The following is a 22,928-nucleotide window of genomic DNA, read 5'->3' on the forward strand; positions in this document are numbered from 1 at the left end:
TATTATCAAAGTATGCTCAAAGTATACTAGCTGAGATTCATTTTCATGCAGGCATTCATGGTAGAACAGTGAAAAACTACACACAGTCAAAGAATAACAAATAACCAATGTGCAGGAGAAGACAAACTGTGCAAATGCAAAAAAAAAATCAAAGAAAAATAATAAATAAGTAAATTAATATAACTGAAAACATGAGTTGTAGAGTCCTTGAAAGTGTTGTGGAAACAGTTCAGTGTTGAGGTGAGTGAAATTATCCACACTGGTTCAGGAGTCTGATGGATGAAGGGTAATAGCTGTTCCTGAAGCCGGTGGTGTGGGACCTAAGGCTCCTGTACCTCCTTCCTGATGCCAGCAACGTCAACAGAGCATCCATGTCTGGATGTGAGAGTCCGTGATGGGTGCTGCTTTCTTGTGACGGCACTCATTATAGATGTGCTCAATGGCGCTAAAATCAATAGCTGCTAATTATATAATTAATTGCTACTCATTAGTACATATTATTGGATCAAAATATATTTATTAAAACAATAAAGGAGCCAAGTTCAAGGGAGACTTACTCACCATTATGGAGTTCTAAGAGAGTAGACTGGGAGAACCTGTTCCAGCTGAAAAGAAGATCAGTATACAAGGATATAGAGCAAAGAAATGTGAGCACAGAGGAAATACATCATGCAAAAATGTAGAGGAAAAATTAAAAGGGAACTATTTATTTTATTTAATTTGGAGATACAGCAGAGTAAGAAACCTTCCAGCTGAATGAACCCATGCTGTCCAACTATAACTATGTGACCGATTAATCGAATAATCTCTACATTTTTGGACTGTGGGAGGAAACCAAAGCACCCAGAGGAAACCCATGCAGTCACGCGGGGAATGTACAAACTCCTTACAGACAGCAGTGGGGAACTGAACTCCAGCAATCACGCTAAACTAACACTGTGCTACCTAATTAAATATATATTTGAATGGGAAACACTTTCAGGGCTATAGGGAAAGAGCAAAGAATTGAAACAGGCTGGATACGTCTTTCAAAGTTATAGCAATGGTACAATGAGCCAACTAGCTCTGTTGATTCTGCAGGATTCTGAAATTTTTGAATGAAAATATGGCGATTGTACAAGTCAGACTTAATTGACAGCTTTTGTGTATTTTACTGCATGAATATTAAAGTATCTTATAGAACCAAGGGTCTACAGATTCAGGTATTTGGAGAAAGAAACAATCTGCTGGAGGAATTCAGCAGGCCGTCAAGCATCTGTTGGGGGAAAGGAATTGTAATGGGAAGCTTTGATCCAGAATTTTAACCCAAATCTTGGCAGTTCCTTCCCACCCCGCCCCACCCCACCCCCTCACACACACACACACACACACACACACACACACACACACATACACACACACACACACAGATGCTTCTTGATCTACTGAGATCCTCCAGCAGATTGTTGCTTAAAGGTACTATTATTTTTTTTCCCACACCACCTGGTGAAATTCATTTTTCCGTGGTATCCAAACTGAGCAGACAAAACTAAAGGGATTCCATTTATCCAATACGTAGTGCATTGTCTGTCTTGCACATCCAACGTATACATTCTTTCATCTGAAAAAAAGGTCCAAATATATTTTGATAGATCCATGACTTGGGATCCCTCATTGTGAGCCACAAAATATAAGCCTTACTCAATGTATGGAGAGACCCATCCTGATGAAGGGCCTTGGCTTGAAACATTGGCTGTTTATTCCTCTCTATAAATGCTGCCTGGCCTGCTGAGTTCCTCCAGCATTTCTGTGTGCTGCAATACATGAAAGCAAGGTACTGTTCACAGTTGTGACTGGCCAGCACAGGAGAAAATGGTAGAAATATCTCAGCCCCAGGGAAGGCCTCTCCTTCCAAGTTACACTTAGAAGCAAGTTGGATGATCAGTCAAAATTGTGGCTTTATAAATGGAGGCTACTGTTTAATCCAAAATTCCATTGCCTCTCGTGTAACCCTGGAGCCATAATCCACAAACCACCCCTCTAAATAGTTCTGTCAGCAGGAAACTCATACTGCAGGACTGAACCATCAGCAAACTGCATAGTGCAAGATCTGATGTGTGGATACATTGCCTGCATTCTCTTTTCCAGATCAAAATCACTGGCGGTTTCCTGAATTAAAAATGAAGCAACTGCTTGCCTCTCACCAAGTCATGGGGACGTGAGTCATATTTTCTTATAAACAACTATAGCTGCAGTCTAGGCATGAAGGGTACCACCACCAGGCTTCTGATACGTAGGCATCCTCAGCATGGTGAAAATATGCATAAGTAGGATCACTCCACTTGGGGCAGAGCTCTTAATTGCCTAATGATCAAAATTTAATATTTGCATCTCTGTGAATATTGCAGTTTAGAACATAGAACACGATAGAACAGTACGAGCCCTTCAACCCACCATCTTGCACCGACCTTATAACCTTTTCTAAGGTCAATCTAACCCTTCCCTCCAATGCAGCTCTTCACTTTTCTATCATTCATGTGCCAATCTAAGAGTGTCTCAAATGTTCCTAATGATCACCACACCTGGCAGGGCATTCCACACACCCACCACTCTCTGTGTAAAAAACTTACCTCTGACATCCCCCCGCTATATTTTCCTCCAATCATCTTAAAAATATGCCCCCTCGTATTAGCCATTTCAGCCCTGGGAAAAAGTCTCTAGCTATCCATTCAAGCTATGCCTCTTATCATCTTGTATACCTCTATCAATTCACTTCTCATCACTTCTCATCCTCCTTCACTCCAAAGGCAAAAGCTGTAGCTCATTCAACTTATCCTCATAAGAAACGGTCTCCAATCTGGGTAGCATCTCCTTTGCATCCTCTCTAAAGCTTCCACATTGTTCCTATAATGAGGCAACCAGAATTGAACACAATATTCCAAGTGTTGGTTCAACTGTACACTGCAGACTACGTAATCAAGCTCCTCAGACTTTGGCAACTATACCAATTATACTACCAATGGTTTTCTTCCAGGTTATGGTAAGGCAAAGGTTCCCAACCTTTTCTATGCCATGGACCCCTACCATTAACTGAGGAGTCCATGGACCACAGGTTCAAACCCCCAATGGTAAGGGGATATAAACTAGAGGTTTCATGTGGAGTTTTCTCTGCTACAATAAAGGCACCATCTAAATGCAAGTTCAAAGGAGATGAGTAGGGCAAGGCTTTTTTCAGCACAGACAGTGGTGGATGCAATGAATCGTTGCAGACACTACCCGCCCAGCAAAGTGCCTTTTCCAAAAGCTGACTTCTGGAAAACACTAAAGGGCTATTAAAACAACATATTAAAAGTTTCTTTCCCCAGGCAGAAAGTCTGATCAATCTGCACTATAAACTGTAAACACTTTAAACCATTTTTGTATAATGCTGTTAATGTTGTAAATGCTGTATATGCTGGTACTTTTGTATTTATGCACTTTTTATTCCATATTTGTACTTTAACATCTAATTTATTTTTATATAGATCTTTATTCTTTATAATGTTGAATGCTCTTGTTTTTTTTTTTGCTTGTCCCATTAACACACCACGATAAATTCCAAATACAGTGTCTACAAAAAGTATTCAGCCCCTTGGAAGTTTTCACGTTTTATTGTTTTACGACATTGAATCACAGTGAATTTAATTTGGCTTTTTTTGACACTGATCAACAGAAAAAGACTTCCTTGTCAAAGTGAAAACAGATCACTACAAAGTGAACCAAATTAATTGCAAATATATAACACAAAATAATTGATTGCATAAGTATTCACCCTCTTCAAGTCAGTATTTAGTAGATGCACCCACCTTTGGCAGCAATTATAGCTTTGAGTCTGTGTGGATAGGTCTCCATCAGCTTTGCACATCTGGACACTGCAATTTTTCCCCATTCTTCTTTACAAGACTGCTCAAGCTCTGTCCGATTGCACGGAGATCGTGAATGAACAGCCCTTTTCATGTCCAGCCACAAATTCTCAACTGGATTCAGTTCTGGACTCTGACTTGCCCACTCCAGGACATTAACTTTGTTATTTTCAAGCCATTCGTGGGTAGTTTTGGCTTTATGCTCGGGGTCATTGTCTTGCTGGAAAACAAATCTTCTCCCAAGTTTCAGTTCTCTTGCAGACTGTATCAGGTTTTCCTCCAGGATTTCCCTGTATTTTGCCGCATTCATTTTACCCTCTACCTTCACAAGCCTTCCAGGGTCTGCTGCAGTGAAGCATCCCCACAGCATGATGCAGCCACCACCATGCTTCACAATAGGAATGGTGTGTCGAGTTAGGCTTACACCAAACTTAGCACTTAGTCTGATGGCCAAAAAGCTCAATTTTGGTTTCATCAAGCCATAGAATCTCTTCCAGCTGACTTCAGAGTCTTCCACGTGCCTTCTGGCAAACTCTAGCTAAGATTTCATTTGAGTTTTTTTTCAATCGTGGCTTTCTCTTTGCTACACTCCCATAAAGCTCTGACTGGTGAAGCACCCAGGCAACAGTTGTATAGATTTACAGTTGTGTCATATTCTTTCCATTTCTTGATGATTGACTTAACTGTACTCCAAGGGATATTCAGTGACTTGGAAGTTTTCTTGTATCCATCTCCTGACTTGTGCTTTTCAATGACTTTTCATGGAGTTGCTTAGAGTGTTCTTTTGTCCTCGTGGTGTAGTTTTTTCCAGGATACTGACTCACCAGCAGTTGGACCTGCCAGATACAGGTCTATTTTTTACTACAATCAATTGAAATACCTTGACTGCACACAGGTCTCCAAAAACAGATCTCCATTTAACTAATTGTGTGACTTCTAAAACCAATCGGCTGCACCAGTGTCATTTCATGTGTCATATTGAAGGGTGGGTGTGAATATTTATGCCATCAATTAATTTGTGTTTTATATTTGTAATTAATTTTGATTACTTTGTAGAGATCTGTTTTCACTTTAACACAAAGGAGTCTTCTTCTGTTGATCAGTGTCAAAAAAGTCCAATTAAATCCACTGTGATTCAATGTTATAAAACAATAAAATATGAACACTTCCGGGGGGGGGTGTGAATAACTTTTTATAGGCACTGTAATGTAAAGGCAGGGGAGTGGGGATGACTGGAAGAATTGGATCAGCCCATGATTGAATGGCGGAGCAAACTCGATGGCCTGAATGGCCTACTTCTGCTCCTATATCTTATGGTCTTATGGACTTAAAAGTACAGTATGGAGAATAAAGTTGATCCTTGATCCTAGAAGGCATGGCTAAGGATGGTAGAGAAGGCAAAAATGACAGAGGCTCTTAGGCAGATTGCCTGATTATGCAGAGAATGGTGGGATATGGGCCTCGTGTAGGCAGATGGGATTAGTTTAGTTCGGTGTTTGATTCATTTGGCACAAAATTCTGGTCTGAAGAACCTGCTGCTGTGCTGCACTGTTCTGTGCTCTATATGTAGGGGTTGATCTAGAAACTACAAATAAATCACAGACCTACTACCCGGCTTTCTCCTCAATTGCCACGTTAGATCAGAAACTATACAGTACTCCATTCACACGCCCAAAGGTTACGAATCACAAGAGTTCTTTGGGCAAGAGAACTGAAATTTCTCATATAGATTCAGATTCATACTTAATTATCAGACGCACATTGAGACATACGGTAAAATGTGGCGTTTGTGTTAACCAAGGATGTGCTGGGTTCAGCCTGCAATTATTGCCACACTATCTGTTGCCAATATAGCATGCCCACAATGTTTCAAACCCTCTCATTGATTCCAAAGAACAACACAAGCAGCAACAACAATAAAACAAGCACCTTCGTGAAGTTTATGGCTAAAAGAAATGTTACTAATTAATTCACTCAGTTCTATACTAAAGTGTGCCAACCTCTCAAACACATAGCATGAAGAGCCAATACTTTCAAGAATACCATACAAAATGTGCTCCAATAGAAGGATGAATTGAAAGATAAATGGCAATTCAGACTGATGCCAAACTCCAGAACCAACATGACAAAAAAGCTATAAATAATTGAATAGTTCACTTCAGCGTAATTATCAGATTTATGTGTTTATGAAAACTTTAGCTAATTTACCATTGAATATATAACCTTTCACTGAAATTTGCACTGAATCCCAGTCTTTTGCAAAATTTGGAATTCATACTTCACATTGATTTATTTTTATGGCCCACAAAAGGGATTTGCTAAATTAAATCTTCTATATAAAAATAATTCAGCTAGAAATAATTTCTGAATAATTTCAGTAACACTCTTGATTAGTGAGGGCCTCAAAGGTTATGGGGAGAAGACAGGAGAATAGAGTTGAGACAGATAATAAATCAGCCATGATGGAATGGTGTAGCAGATTCACTGGGCTGAATGGCCTAATTCTGCTCCTGTGGCTTATGTTCTTATATACAGAGTCTGACTTCCAATTGTATTCAGTACATTTTGCAAATAATGTAAAGATCCAATATAGTTGCAGAAAAGACGTACTATGACGATTCAAGGGAGGTGGTTTACAATATCCTGAAGAAGCTGAGGCTGTTCTCCTTGAGCACAAGAAAGTAAGGAGGAGATTTGATGGAGGAATAGAATATCAGTCAAAAGTGACAAACTGCAGATGCTGGAAAGGTTAAATAAATCAGGAAAGGGTAGAAAAAATAGCAAGTTAAATAGAAACAGTTAGTGCCTCAAGTCTGGGATATTCATCAGAACTCTATTGTGTTTTGATGTCCATCCACTGAAGATTCTGCAAAGCTGAAATAAATTTAAATGAAGATGCTGCCAATACTCAGCAGATCAGGCAGCATCTGTGGAGAGTATAGCAGAGCTGTGAAAGATCACGACTGGGTTTACAAGAGCTTTAGAGTCTTCTTAAGTTCCATTAGGAGAGAAGTTTGAGCACTATTGGACTCTGGTCAAAATTGATAGGCCAAAGGTATAGCAATGATGCGAGGTAAACATTCTCTTAGATAGAAAGTGGTGATAAACTGGAACATTAGTGCTAGTAGAAACAAAATAACTAAATGCTATTAAAGTGGGAATGGATCAGCACTTGGAGGAAAATAATTTGCCGAACAGTGGGGTGAGAGTGAGGAATAGTTTGGGTGCAGTGGTTGCCATTGTTGCATTTTCAATTCTGTGATTCTAAGTAGATAATTTCAAAAGCAAGAAATTGAAGATGCTAGAAAGCTACAATGAATGAAAAAAGTGTGAAAGAAAACTCATCAGGTCAGGCAGAACCAGTTAGTGCCTCATGTCTGCGATCCTTCTGCACTTAGTTTATAACTAAACTTTTCCTTGTGCCTTCTTCCCTCATCCCCTAAATCTGTGTCTTCTGGTTGCCAAACATGCTGCCAAAAGAAGAAACTGCTTGTTAATTTTGACGTAATTCTTGATTGTGGACCGAAAGAACGATTAGTGGGAGACACCTTTCTACTCTTCTTGTAATTGTACCTTCCCACCTACATAAATGGATAAACTATTGATTGCATGGGTGTATGTTAGAGTTAAGAGTTTTTAATGTGTTTATATAAATGATATATTAGTAAATCAGAATAGAATAGAACAAGAAAGGTTCAAGCTTATTATGTTGTGAACTAGATCTTTTGACCAATAATCTTTGTTGCAGGAATTCATTATCAAGAACCTCCACCATCCAGGCCACGCTCTCTTCTCACTGCTGCCATCAGGAAGGAGGTACAGAAGCTTCAAGTCCCACACCAGCAGGTTCAGGAACAGTTATTACCCCTCCACAATCATGCTCCTGAACTGGCGTAGATTACTTCACTCACCTCAACAATGAACTGATTCCACAACCAATAGACTCTAGCACTCATGTTCTCAATGTTATTTATTACTTATTATTTTTATTATTATATCTTGTTTGTATTTGCACATTTTGGTGTCTTTTGTACGTTGGTTGCCCGTCATTGTTTCTGTGTAGTTTTTCATTGATTCTATTATGTATCTTTGTATTTATTGTGAATGCCCACAAGAAAATGAATCTCAGGGTAGTATATGGTGACATATACACTTTGTGGTCACTTTATTAGGTACACCTGTACACCTGCTAGTTAATGCAAACGTCTATTCAGCCAATCATGTGGCAGCAACTCAATGCATTCAAGCATGAAGAAGATGTTCAGTTGTTATACAGACCAAACATCAGAATGGGGCGAACGTGTGATCCAGGTGACTTTGACCATTGTGTGATTGTTGGTGCCAGACATGGTGGTTTGAGTATCTCAGAAACTGCCGATCTTCTAGGATTTTCACACGCAACAGTCTTTAAAGTTTATAGAAAATGGGGAGAGAAGGTAAAAAACATTTAGTGAGCAGCAGTTATGTGGGTGGAAATTCCTTGTTAATGAGAGAGGTCGGAGGATAATGGTCAGACTGGTTCAAGCTAACAGGAAGGCAACTATAACTCAAATAACTATGCATTACAATGGTGGTGTGCAGAAGAGCATCTCTGAAAGCACAACACGTTGATTCTTGAAGCAGGTGGGCTACAGCAGGAGAAGACAAACATACAGAAGTACACACAACACACATCAAAGTTGCTGATGAACGCAGCAGGCCAGGCAGCATCTCTGGGAAGAGGTACAGTCGACGTTTCAGGACGAGACCCTTTGTCTTGTCGTGACGTCCGAAACGTCGACTGTACCTCTTCTTAGAGATGCTGCCTGCCCTGCTGCGTTCACTAGCAACTTTGATGTGTGTTGCTTGAATTTCCAGCATCTGCAGAATTCCTCGTGTTTGAGAAATACACACAGTGGCCTCTTCATTAGGTGCCTCCTGTAATATTAATATGGAATTTAATATTGATATACTTTAATTGGCCAGCAGCACTGGTGGACGAGACCCACTCTATGAGCTACTCCAGCCAGCTTTCAAAAATCATAATTTATTTTTTGTATCAGAGTTCTGTATGGTAATTTAAGTAAACACTTATCATCAATTTCAGGCCAAGTTCTGACTGAAGCAGATGTGATTGCAATCCATGTCTGCTTATTTCATTTTCATTGTAGATTCAAAACACATGTTTACTTTTTGTTGCTTTTATGAAAAGAAGGGAGAGTGTGAGGGGATTTGGATGAATTAGAAGGAGAAAGAATGAGTGGGGATATGGGTTATTTGGAATTTGAGAGTCCTATGTTCATGGAGGTCACTGCTGAAGGAGGGGAGCCTTTCCTCGTGTTGGCCTCTGCCCAGATATAGGAGCAGAATTAGGCCAATCAGCCCATCAAGCCCATATCAGTCTGTTGTGTGCACAGATCACCTCCCTTCACTATCTACACGTCTCCCTCCCCTGTCTGCTTCTATCCGTCCATCATCCCCCTCCTCCTTGGATTCACCTCTGACTGGCCAGGTTCTGCCTATCTCACCTCAATTTATTGGCTATCTCCCCTTTACACTCTCAGTCCTGATGCAGGATCTCATCCTGAAACCTCAACCACTGCACAAAACCAATTGGATACGGTGATTGTAATACCATGTTGGATTGGGCTGTAGAATTGTTACTTTTCTTGTAGTTTAACTTCATTATGTTTGCTTGTATATTTATAATTACCAATATACACGTAATTGTTTAGTGAGTATTTCAATGGCTACAGTTGCCTCTGTATTTTTCTGGAAACTTCTTGATTTCAGTGGCGGGTCACATTACTTGAATTAGCTATTTATTTGGTTAACGGGTAATGTTGGAATTTTAATGGATTCAGTGATCTAGTATAAGAAGACAGGAAAACCTTAGTTCACTTTTTTTTCTTTAGTCTCTCTCTCTCTCTCTTTCCCTGTTTGTCTCTCAGCATGCTTCTCCCTTCATTTTCTTTGTTCTTAAACACTTAATAAAATGATCATAATCAACAAGTTTTATACCTAATTAACTTCCTGAGAATCTTTGGATCGCAAAAGCATCAGGATCTAGCAATCAGAAGTTCCACAGCCAACCTGCACACAGTAAGTGCTAGAAACGACAATGATAATGATGGATAATGACTTAATAATGTTGACAAGGGATAAATATTGGCTGTGATATCATGCAGCTTGCCCAGGCTGCTCTTTGAGTAATGCCAAAGAGCAATCTGTATCTATCGGGATGGCATAAAGAACCATTCTGTAATAGCACATCCACATCAATTCCAACATTGTTGTGAATTGGCATAGACTTTTTTCCCATTTTGGCTCTTAGGAGTGGGATATGTTCCAAGCTTTCTGATTTATAAAGGGGGATTATATCACTGAGCCACGGTTGGGCTGACAGAGGCGGGTGCCCTTCATCCTTGGTTTGACCTAGAACTGTTGAAAATTGCATGTCACCAGAGTCTGAGTGCCAGTTTGTGCAAGGCAGGTGTTCTGCAGGTAGAGACCTGTTTGTCAGGTGTGCTGACATTCTTTTTGGTTTAAATATATACTGTAGACGATTTTTACATTTGTGACTGAGCCAAAAAGAAACAAAACTGTAGTTCATAGCACGTGGACATAATCTTCTAACAAAGAAGCTCTGGAGTCAGACTAGGTAAAGCAGCACTAACCATTCTCCTAAATTGCAGATTTATGGTTAATACGAGTGGCATAATTTTTAAGGTAGTAGCGGGGGGGGGGTGGGGAATGTCTGAGGTAAGTTTTTTTTTAACACATAGAGCAGTGGGTGAGGAGCATGCTCTGCCAGGGCTGGTGGAAGAGGCAGATGCATTAGGAATATTAAAGAAACTATTAGGTAGGCAAATGGATGATAGAAAAATGGAGGGCTATCTCGGAGGGAATGGTCAGACTGACCGACCAGCCATCGAAACCAGTGCACCCCACTGCAGGTGGGGTGGTGCAGCATCCAGGTTGAAGTTGGCCCTGCCCAACCCCACCACCATATTCGCTCAACAGAAGACAAGCTGTATTATAGTTGACTGCAGATGTCTGCGGCATTCGTGGACACAGGGCCTCAAGCCACGGCGTCGTCTGTTTACAGCCACCAGGAGAGAGACGTCAGAGCCAGTGAGCTCCACTGGCTGATGGTGTGGCGAGGCGTGGCATCCAGGCCGGAGTCGGTGCTGCCCCCCAGTGTTCGCTCAGCAGAAGACAAGCTGTATCGTGGTCAACTGCACATTTCTGTGGCATTCATAACTTCTTTTTTTTGCCTGGCCGCATTTTACTGATATTTTCCATGTGCTTGCTATTTTGTATGTGATGTGTGTGCTTTGTACTGTATGTGACTGTTGGTACTGGGTTTTGTACGTTGGCCCCAGAGTAACGCTGTCTAGTCCTGATGAAGGGTCCTGGCCCGAAACGTCGACTGTGCTTCTTCCTATAGATGCTGCTTGGCCTGCTGTGTTCCACCAGCATTTTGTGTGTGTGTTGCTGTCCCATTTGGCTGTATTCATGCATGGCTAATAGACAATTAAACTTGAATTGAATTGAATCTTAGAGGAAGTTAAATTGTCAGCTGAAGGGCATGTGCTGTAATGTTCTATGTTCTATATGTTTACTTACAACTTCCTCTCTGTGTATTTTGTTGTTATTTTTGCAAGGCTAGCAAGTAGTTAGCTCAGCTTAATTCCCAATCCATGTACAGTATGTGCCTACAAAAGATTTTTTCAACTGTTACACTTGATGAAATCTGGGCAAAAGGTCCTATTTTTGTACAGGTGCACCAATCATTATTGAATCAGTTAATGTAGCAAAATCATCAGGGAGCCATTGAGAGGTTTTGAAACATTATCAGAAATGGCTGTGTGCCTGTAGATGGTTGCCCACTCTCTCCTAATCATCAGTAACCACATTAAAGACGCATGCAACCTACATCTGTTCGAAATGCGCCTTCAATAGAGGCCAGATTTAAATTCCTTTGCACGCCCATAATCAGAAAGTTCTTGTAATGTTGGCCATGTCATTCAGCATCTTGAGAGGGAATAAAAAGATCACCAAGCTGCAAAGTGAACTTGAGTGACTTTTTTGAATTTGCCATCATGTTAACATTCTTCTCAATGATCTCAAGTTTTATTCAGAATCAGAAGGTTCATTATCACCGGCATGTGTCGTGAAATTTGTTAACTTAGCAGCAGCAGTTTAATGCAATACATAATATAGAAGAAAATAAATAAATAAATTACAGTAGATGTATATTAAATAGATTAAAAATTGTGCAAAAAACAGAATTAATATATATTAAAAAAAGTGAGGTAGTGTTCAAGGGTTCAATATCCATTTAGGAATCGGATGTCAGAGGGGAAGAAGCTGTTCCTTGATCGCTGAGTGTGTGCCTTCAGGCTTCTGTACCTCCTACCTGATGGTAACAGTGAGAAAAGGGCATGCCCTGGGTGCTGGAGGTCCTTAATAATGGATGCTGCCTTTCTGAGACACCGCTCCCTAAAGATGTCCTGGGTACTTTGTAGGCTAGTGCCCAAGATGGAGCTGACTAGATTTACAACCTCCTGCAGCTTCCTTCAGTCCTGTGCAGTAGCCCCGCCATACCAGACAGTGATGCAGCCTGTCAGAATGCTCTCCACGATATATTTATAGAAGTTTTTGAGTGTATTTGTTGATATACCAAATCTCTTCAAACTCCTCATGTAGTCGCTGTCTTGCCTTCTTTATAACTACATCGATATGTTGGGACCAGGTTAGATCCTCAGAGATCTTGACACTCAGGAACTTGAAGCTGCTCACTCTCCACTTCTGATCCCTCTATGAGTTCCTTCATCTTACCCTTCCTGAAGTCCACAATCAGCTCTTTCATCCTACTGACATTGAATTGCAGTTATGGTGGTCATGTGTAACCTCTTATTTCACGGTTTATGTCACTGTGAGACTGGTTTATTGACTCTCTGAGCCACTTCCTCATAAGACCATAAGACATAGGAGCAGAATTTGTCCATTCAGACTCCATCATGACTGATTTATTTTCCCGCTCGATCTCACTCTCCTGCCTTCTCCCAATAACCTTTGACACCCTTGATATTCAAGAACCTAGCAACCTTTAAATATACTCAGTGATTTGACATCCACAACCGTCTGTGTCAATGAATTCCACAGATTCACCAGCCTCTGGCTGAAGAAGTGTCCTCATCTCAGGTCTAAAAGGGTGTCCTTCTATTCTGTGGCTGTGTCCTCTGGTCCTTGACAGGGGGTGGGCTAACCAGTCAGTTTTTAAAAGTTCAACATAAAAACTCTGTTTTTAAACTTTTATTGGTGGTGGAAACAGAATCAATTGCCACTTTAGATCAGGTAAATCAACAGATAGCTGAAGAAAGAGATACAACAAAAAGGGAGTGGTGGGATTGTTCCTGGAATGAGAGGACAAAGTATAAAAGAAGGGGAGAGTACAGAGAGAAAAGAAAGTTTAAACAGAAGAGATATTGCAGACACTGAAATCCTGAGCAACACATTCAAAACGCGCGAGAAACACTGCATCTATGGAGGGGATTAACAGCCAACGTCTCAGGCTGAAATGTCGACTGTTTATACTCCTTCATAGATGCTGCCTGACTTGCTGACTTCCCCCAGTACTTTGTATGCATTGAAAAGAAAGCCAATTGAGCTGAATGGCTTCCTTCTGCGATTAGTGACTATGATTGTATGTTCAATTGTTATGAAACCCAAATGAGCAAAGCAAAGAAAATGGTAAACTGTAATAGCAGAACAGTTGAGAACAAGCAACAGGAACTCATACTTCAGCAACAGAGAGATTTGGTCAGACCACACGGGTACTATATCCATTTCTGGGGCCACGACATACAAGACTGCAAACAGTACCCAGGAGACTTACATCCAGGATAATGAGGTGAACATCCAAGGAAAGAATAGAAGAACTTGGAATCTGGAAAAAGGAACATCAGAAGGAAGCAACAGGATAACTTTACTGCTACAGGATAAGCACCTTAGAACATGAGTTCCCAACCTTCTTTATGCCATGGACCCCTACCATTAACCAAGGGGTCTGTGGACCCCTGGTTGGGAATCTCTGCCTTGGAACAGAGCCACATATTAAAACACCATTGTGGACTAAAGGAAATAGACTTGAGGTGGGTGAAGGGCAACAGAAAATTAAGTTACAATACAGGTGGAGGCCATTCAGCCCATTGTGCCTGTGTCAGATCTTTTAAAGAGCAATCCAATTCGTCACTCTTTGCTCGAATGCAACATTTAACAGAAGTTTATGGAAGGTGCATAGAGGGCTATGGTCTGGGCCAATGAAACTAGATAGAATAGGATCAAGATCGACTTTATTCACTATATACATTTAGGAATTTGCTGTGTTGGGTTGGTTAGGGCACAACATGCAACAAAAAAACAACATTCAACAATTATAAAGAATGAAGAATTATATAAAATAAAGAATTATGTATAAATAAACATATAGTTAAAAAAGATAAATAGAGACAATGTGCACAAATACTGAATACCAGCATTTTAAAAAGTGGTTTAAAGTGTCTACGGTTCAATGCAGTGATTGGGGTAATGGATAGGGAAGATTGGGTGATGGAGCTAACTAGAATAGTTGATCAGATTAGCTGCTTGGGGAAGAAATTTTTAAGATAGCGTTAAGTGTTTTTTTTTAAAGCACTATAGTGCTTTCCAGAAGGGAGCTTTACGAAAAGGCAGTTTACAGGGTGGATAGTGTCTGCAAAGATTTTACCTGCCCGCTCCTTGGTCCTGGACACATACAGTACAAGATTGGCACAGACTAGATGGGCTGAAGGGCCTGTTTCTGTGGTGAGGTGCTCTATGATTATGCCTCTATGACTTCTTCTGAAAAAAGTACTTTTCCATCTCCTTTGGAAAGTTACAGAGAGCAGCACAGTAATACAACTCATAGAGTTACTGCCTCTCAGCACTAGTGATGTGGGTTCAATTCTGACTGCCGTTGCTAACTATGAGGAGGTTGCATGCTAACCCTGTAACTGTTCCTCCAGGAGTTCTCATTTCTTCCAGCATCCCAAAGACGTGTGTTGGTAAGTTAATTGGTCACTGTAAATTGTCCCTATTATAGTTGTGTGGTGTATAATGCGGGGTGTGAGGGAGAATGAAATGTGAGTAGTGTGCACTCATTGATCACTTTATTAGTACACTTGATTCTTAATGTAACTATTTAATCGGCCAATCATGTGGCAAGAACTCCATGCATAAAAGCATGCAGACATGGTCAAGAAGTTCAGTTGTTGTTCAGACTCAACATCAGAATGGGGAAGACTTGTTATCTAAGTGACTAAGTTGGTGCCAGATGGGGTGATTTGAGTATTCCAGAAACTGCCGATCTCCTGGGTTTTTCGTGCACAACCATGTCTGGAGTTTACAGAGAACACTGTGAAAAACAAAAAGAAAATTCCAGTGAGTGGCAGCTCCGTGGGCAAAATGCTTTGCTAATGAGAGAGGTCAGAGGAGAACGGCTATACTTGTTCAAGCTGACAACCACATATCACAATAGTGGTGTGCTGAAGAGCATCTCTGAATGCACAACACAATGAACCTTGAAGTGGATGAGCTACAATAGTAGAAGACTGTGGACAACATTCAGTGGCCACTTATTAGGTACCAGGAGGTATCTAATAAAGTGGCTGCTGAGTGTAAATGGGTTTTTGATGGTCAGGGCCCTCTCATTAGGTTGAAGGTCTCTTTTTCTTTTCTACATCTCTACGTATATGAATCTGCTACCTCTAAGTTTTCAAGTTGTGAAATTCAAACCATAATCATATTCCAGCCTACAGGATACAAAAAGTTCTTCTGTACTAAAAATTTGGTATTGTTCTTCACATCTCAACACTGAACTGATCACTGAACACAACCTATAGACTCACTTTAGCTCCTACAATTTACGTTTTCAGTATTATTTACATATTTTATTATTATTATTTGCTTTTGTTTGTATTTGTGCAGTTCATCTTCTTTTGCACATTGGTTGTTAGTCTTTAGTGATAGTGTGTAATTTTTCATTGATTCTATTGTATTTCTTTGTCCTACCATGAATACGTGTAAGAAGATAAATCTCAGGGCAGTATAAGGTGACATATATATACTTAGATAATAAATTTACCTTGTACCTTTTGTCTAATGAGTCATCCAGACTTGGAAATGGGTTTCTGGGGAGGTAGTGAAGCTCTGAAAAAATAATTTTTCTTAAACAGTTAAAGTGTAATGCAGACACAGATTAGGACGTTTTGGATGGATGAGTTGAATGGCCCCCACCCCTCAGCTGTATTTATCTAAAGATCGCTCCTTAACATAGCAAACAATTTCCTGTGAAAATGTGTTTAAATGTTTCTAGAAAGCGATCAAAGCAAGTCTTCCAGCCATGTTTACAAGGTCACAAAAGCAGACACTAAAGGAAATCTGCCTTCCCTTAAATTGCCTTGAATTTTCCTCAATGATTATTAGTGGACATAGGAAAAAAATGAACATTAAACATACACCTTTAGCTAAATGTATGAGTGACGGAACTCAATGAAATTTCTTTGGTGACCGCCTGTGTCACAGTTGGAAGAAGGATGTTTATACAGCACACTTCACAGGTCTTCTTCTACTGCTCTTCAGCCAATAAAGTACTTTTGAAGATGAACTTTGAAGCAAAAAGAACAAATAAAACAAACTTCCAGAAGATTCTAAAAGGTAGGTTAAAAAAAAGATTAGTGAGGGCAAACCTAGGATCTTTACAGAGACAGGAACAAGGAAATAGCAAAAGAATTAAACAAATGTTTTGTGCCCATCATCATGGAAGAAGACACAAAAAGACTCCTAGAAATATTGCAGAACTGATGATCCAATGCATATGAGGAGATGAATATTAATATTTGTATATGAATATTAATGCAGTAGTTAACGAGCCTGAGAACTGAAAACTTCCAAGACTTGACGATCTATTTTCAGCAATTTTGAAAGAGGTGCTTACAAATATAGGGTTATCATCTCTTCTATAAACTCTAGATGCTTCATGTAGATTGGAGGGGTGCAAATGCAATCCCATTATGAAGGAAAGGAAGAAAAAAAAACCCAGGAAGTACCAGTCTGACATTAATAATAGAATCTATAACAAAGTGTTATGATATCCAAACATACAGAAACCAATTAACACAACTAAGCAGAGTCAATGTACAAAAATAAAGAGAAAACCTTAGTTGACTCTTTTATGGCAGTTATTTGAAGATTTATCTGCTAGAGTAAATGAGGGAAACCCAACAGCTGTGCGTATTTGGATTTTGAAGCTTGTGATAAGGTCCATACAATTAGGTAATAAACATGATTGATGTGCATAAGATTAAGAGATAGGAGACTAAAGTGGACCAAAAGCTGGTTAACCTATAGAAAATACAGAGGAAGGGATAGATAGGCTATGATGAGTGGGTATTACAGAGGTGTGTGCTTGGGCCCCACAACGTACAGTAAAGCTCCAATACACAGGCACGCTCAGGACCCTGGCAACACTGGAGTAGCAGACTTTCCCGATAAATAGAAAATCTATTAATTCTACACACTTTTAATTCTACAGTTCCGAAGAAGGGTCTCAGCCTGAAACATCAATTGTTTACTCTTTTCCATAGGTGTTGCCTGACCTGCTGAGTTTCTCCTGCATTTTGCATGTGTTGCTCTGGATTTCTGGCATCTGCAGATTTTCTCATGTTTGTGACAGTTTTAATTTACTCTTTTTTTAACATCATTACATGATGTTATAATAGATCATGGTAAGTTTAAAGGGAATGCAGGAAGCCGGCCCAGTGACTTTAAAGGGAGTACAGAAATTTGGGCCACAATAAGTTTAAACATAGCTGGGGAAGCAAGGCCCCGGAAGGTGGAAAGGGAACACTGGAAACAGATGCCAAATTTCTGAATAATGGGAAAGTAGACAGTCATAACTTTAATTTATATCTACAGTTTGGCTGAGTACATCAAATGCAGACATGGGAAATTCTGCAGATGCTGGAAACTTAGATTTTCATCTAAATGAACTTTAATTTATATCTACAATTTGGCTGAGAACATCAAATGTAGACAGAAGAAATTTTGCAGATGCTGGAAATCTTGGAGAAACACACACACAAAATATTGGAGGAACTCAGCACGTCAGACAGGATCAGTGGAGGGAAACAAAAGAGTCGACGTTTCAAGCCCAGACCCTTCATCAGGACTGGTGAAGGGTCTCAAGTGAGAAAAGCAGAGACAGGTGAACAGGAAAGAGAGTGGAAACGATCTAAGCAGCCGCGAGTAACAAAGGGCTCAAGAGTATGGTAGAGTAATAGTTAGCACACAGCTTTACAAAACTGGCAACCAGGGTTCAACTCTTGCCGCTGTCTGTACGTTCTCCCCATGACCACGTGGGTTTCCACCCAGAGTACAAAGACATACCGGTTGGTAAATTAATTGGTCATTGTAAATTTCCCCATGATTAGGCTAGGATTAAATCGGGGGACTGCTGGGTGCTGCAGTTCAAAGGGCCTGTTCCGCGCTGTATCTCAATAAATAAGATGGAACCTGACAGGTGGACCGTGAAATAAAGGACGCGGGGAGGGGAGCTGGTGAAGCTATCCACAATCCACGGGCGATTTCCCCTCATGTATCAACAATACAATAGTGATTGAAGGAAGTGAATAGGGAGGGGGGTGGGGGTAGCAAGATGATCTTCACCCTAAATTCCCCAAAGAGCACACAGCTGCGAGCATTTTCTCAGGACTCACTTCGAAGTCAGGTGTGCTGCTCTTGGCGTGAGAGTAAGGGCATTCGTTATATGCTTCTGACAGTCTCTGGGACTGGGTGTGTTGTGATAAGCAAGAATAGCCGCGCTCTCCCTCTCTCCGCAGTCGCACGCAACAGCAGCGCTGTCTCTCAAATAATTAGCAAAATATTCCTCGCCACGCCTTCGTCCCTCAGCAGTCATCCGTCTTTACTGAGTACACACACGCAATGAATAGGTGACTACTAAACTCAAGCAATGAATCGTGTTAATATACACGCGCCGTTTGAACGTCCAGAAATCAGCGAAAAATCTAAGTTAGGATCCTCAACATTTCCAGTGGGGAAAGGGACATCCTAAAAATTTGCTGATTTCTCTTTGCATATACCTCTTTCTTTGTAACACGTAATTTCTAGAAAACGTATTTCACACTACCCCCAATGCCCAATATGTCCCGGCGAAAGAAGTACGGAATAGTATGCGGAACATAATCCTTAATGCATCGTCAGTTCTTTCTTATCAAGCCAACTTCACGCGGGCAGTGTGCGGTTTTTTTTTCCATTCATTTTTATCTTCCACTTAAGTAAACTTCGATTTTTTTTAATCTATAAGAACATATTTTGTAGCAGACCTCTTCCACCAACACCCCCACCCCCGATACCAGAAGGTGAACAACAGCTGAAATCTGGCTGTGCTAATAATAATCATTTGAATGATAATGAGCTTCATGTTTAAAAGATTTTTATCTGTAATTTTAATTCAACGAAATTTAACTCACATCAACGCCTAGTTTTCACGCCTTCACGATAAAAGCGGAGCCAATTTCGATCTATGTCATTATATGAAGGCCATTCAACTTAATGTTGAAAAAATATCATTTATTTATAAATGAGGAATTTATTGACTGTGTTTGCTTTAAAATTTTTAATTACTTTTTTAAAAGTTCAGATGATTTCCAACCCCGTTTTATTACTAATTCTGTTGTTGACCTAGTTAATAAATTACCCAGCTTTAAATAATGATTGCAGTGAATTTAAAAGCCAGCCTCATTTTTAAAAATGCAATTGTTAGACCACCTACAGAGGGAAGAGGAAAGTAAGCGGACAACAGGTTTGAAAACGAAGTATCGAGTTTCTTAAAAAAAATCCCTTGTCTCATCTCTTCAAAGTTGGCAAATTGTTTAAAAGTTGCGTGCAAAGGCTCCAAGGTTCATTTGGGATATCGCCTATAGGTAAACCCTGAGCTCGAGTCGCTTCGCACGCGACCATCAACCAATCAGGTGCCTCGGTTGCATTTTTTTCAAGGGGGAAAAAGTTACAGAGTCCAGAACTGTCGTGTAGAAATTACTTAAAACGTGTTTAGGATATTGCAAAGAGAGATGGGAGTCAGTGAAGTGTTTTTTTTTGGATACTGCAGTTATAAAGCACCTGCATTCAGTAAAACATGTTTTTGTATGAAATCCAAAGTAATTCCGTTCCCTTCGACCATCAAAGAGTTAAAAAGTACCACCAGTTTGTCCACTAGGAGGTTTACAGCAGAAAACGAGGGACGAGTTTCTGTTGTCAGGTGGATGATTTCATAGCTCAGGAAATGCCAAGTCAGAAGTGAGTTATGACCTACCATAAGGGGAGAGTGCAAAAACAGAGCTTGAGTATTTCCTTCGTGTTCTGCACAATGGGGCCATCTTAAAAAGACATTTCTCCATTAGTAGCACCAGGGGTTGTAGAAAACTGTGCAGAACTTCACAAGTGGGCTCTTACTCTGCATAATGACACTATCGAAGTCATTCACATCAAAGTTGCCGGTGAACGCAGCAGGCCAGGCAGCATCTCTAGGAAGAGGTACAGTCCACCTTTCAGGCTGAGACCCTTTGTCAGGGCTAACTGAAGGAAGAGCTAGTAAGAGATTTCAAAGGGGGAGGGGGAGATCCAAAATGATAGGAGAAGACAGGAGGGGGAGGGATGAAGCCAAGAGCTGGGTAGGTGATTGGCAAATGGAATATGTGAGGATCATGGGACAGGAGGCCTAGGGAGCAGGAAAAGGGGGAGGGGGGGGGAAACCCAGAGGATGGACAAGGGGTATAGTGAGAGGGACAGAGGGAGAAAAAGGAGAGAGAGAAAGAATGTGTATATAAATAAATAATGGATGGGGTACGAGGGGGAGGTGGGGCATTAACGGAAGTTAGAGAAGTCAGTGTTCATGCTACCCAGACGGAATATAAGGTGTTGTTCCTCCAACCTGAGTGTGGCTTCACCTTTACAGTAGAGGAGGCCGTGGATAGACATATCAGAATGGGAATGATATGTGGAATTAAAATGTGTGGCCACTGGGAGACCATTCCCATTCTGCTATGTCTATCCACGGCCTCCTCTACTGTAAAGATGAAGCCACACTCAGGTTGGAGGAACAGCACCTTATATTCCGTCTGGGTAGCCTCCAACCTGACGGCATGAACATTGACTTCTCTAACTTCTGCTAATGCCCCACCTCCCCTTTGTACCCCATCCGTTATTTATTTATATACACACATTCTTTCTCTCTCTCTCCCTTTTCTCCCTCTGTCCCTCTGACTATACCCCTTGCCCATCCTCTGGGTTTTTCTCCCTCTCCCCCTTTTCCTTCTCCCTGGGCCTCCTGTCCCATGATCCTCTCACATCCCTTTTGCCAATCACCTGTCCAGCTCTTGGCTCCATTCCTCCCCCTCCTGTCTTCTCCTATCATTTTGGATCTCCCCCTCCCCCTCCCACTTTCAAATCTCTTACTAGCTCTTCCTTCAGTTAGTCCTGACAAAGGTTCTCAGCCCGAAATGTCGACTGTACCTCTTCCTAGAGATGCTGCCTGGCCTGCTGCATTCACCAGCAACTTTGATGTGTGTTGCTAAAATTTTCAGCATCTGCAGAATTCCTCGTGTTTACGCTATCAAAGTCATTGCCAGATCTGGCAGGAGCAGACACATTACTGTCAAACCGGCCTCTTCTTCTCCCTTATGCACATAATAGAATTGTCCTAAAAGTGTGCTTTAATACGGCACGTTTCCCAATGTCAGGACGTTGTTGTGGAGACCAAGTCATTGGGTATATTTAAAGCAGAAACTGATAGGTTCTTGATTAGACAGGGCGTCAAAGGTTACGCAGAGAAGGCAGGAGAACGAAGATGAGAGAGATAATAAATCAGCCATGAAGGAATGGTGGAGTAGCACGTACAACATGCTGGAGGAGTTCAGCAGGTCAGGCTGCATCTATGGAAATATTTCAGGCCAAGGCCCTTCATCAGGATCAACCCGAACGATCAACTGTTTCTTCCTTTCCATCGATGATACCTGGCCTGCTGAGTCCCCCCAACATTTTGTGTGTGTTACTCTGAATTCCAACACCTTGAAAATCTTCTGTTTATGGAATTGCAGATCAGGCTTGATGGGCCAAATGGCCTAGTTCTGACCAATGTCTTACGGGCAAAACGCTACGCTTTTTGTATTATCAGTAACCATTTTCTGTAGGGTAAGCTGCCAAAAGGGGCAAAGTGATAATGACTGGATAATCTGTTTCAATTAAGTGAATGGAAAGATGAATATTGTCCAGAGCAGCGAAAGAAACAGCCCTATCTTTGGAGAACTGCCATGGGATCTTTCACATCTACCCAAGATCACAGACTGAGCTTCGGTTTAATGTCTCATTTGAAAGACAGCATTTCCACTGGTACACCACACCCTCTGCAGTGGGGTGTCAGATTTAATTAAATGATAACTTTAAACACCACATACTGCTCCATAAATACAAACACTGATAGTAGATCCAAGGAAAATCCTGCCTCCATATGTTGATTGAAGTTTTCGGCTCAAAGTAATAGTAACTCAAAAAAAATTGGCACCATCTGTGGTGTTTGGAATGAGCATGAGTTCGTTACTGTGCAAGGACTGGTGTATCTGCCAAAGGCCATGCGCAGTGGCCAACTCGAGCACCAGTCACAGCACAGAGTACAGACAAAGCTTCAACACATGGACCAGCTGATTTTGAGGATCAGCTGGAAGGACAGATGCACTGATAGCACCCTACTGGAGGAGGCCAACGTGAACAGCATCACCAACTCCGATGGATAGATTGATAGTCGGACGCCTAACAGATCCCTTACTCTCAGTTGAAGGAGGGTCATAGAGTCATATGGCACAAAGATGGTCCTTTGGCCCATCTAGTCCATTCAGAACCATTTAAACTGCCTACTCCCATCAACCTGCACTGGGACCATAGCTCTCCACACCCCTACCATCCATGTAC

General features: G+C 40.9%; 1 long non-coding RNA gene across 1 annotated transcript; it reads right to left on the reverse strand.

The window, feature by feature from the left end:
* Positions 1-14,585: 14,585 nt before the first annotated feature.
* Positions 14,586-19,547, reverse strand: LOC134358165 (uncharacterized). The gene is made up of 3 exons (XR_010020816.1): positions 19,436-19,547; positions 16,030-16,094; positions 14,586-15,300 (listed from the first exon to the last, which is right to left on the reverse strand). It is a non-coding gene; the product is annotated as an uncharacterized LOC134358165 (long non-coding RNA).
* Positions 19,548-22,928: the final 3,381 nt, after the last annotated feature.

The sequence above is a fragment of the Mobula hypostoma genome, chromosome 18 (assembly GCF_963921235.1).
Source record: "Mobula hypostoma chromosome 18, sMobHyp1.1, whole genome shotgun sequence".
In the NCBI taxonomy this organism is placed as follows: Eukaryota; Metazoa; Chordata; class Chondrichthyes; order Myliobatiformes; family Myliobatidae; genus Mobula; species Mobula hypostoma.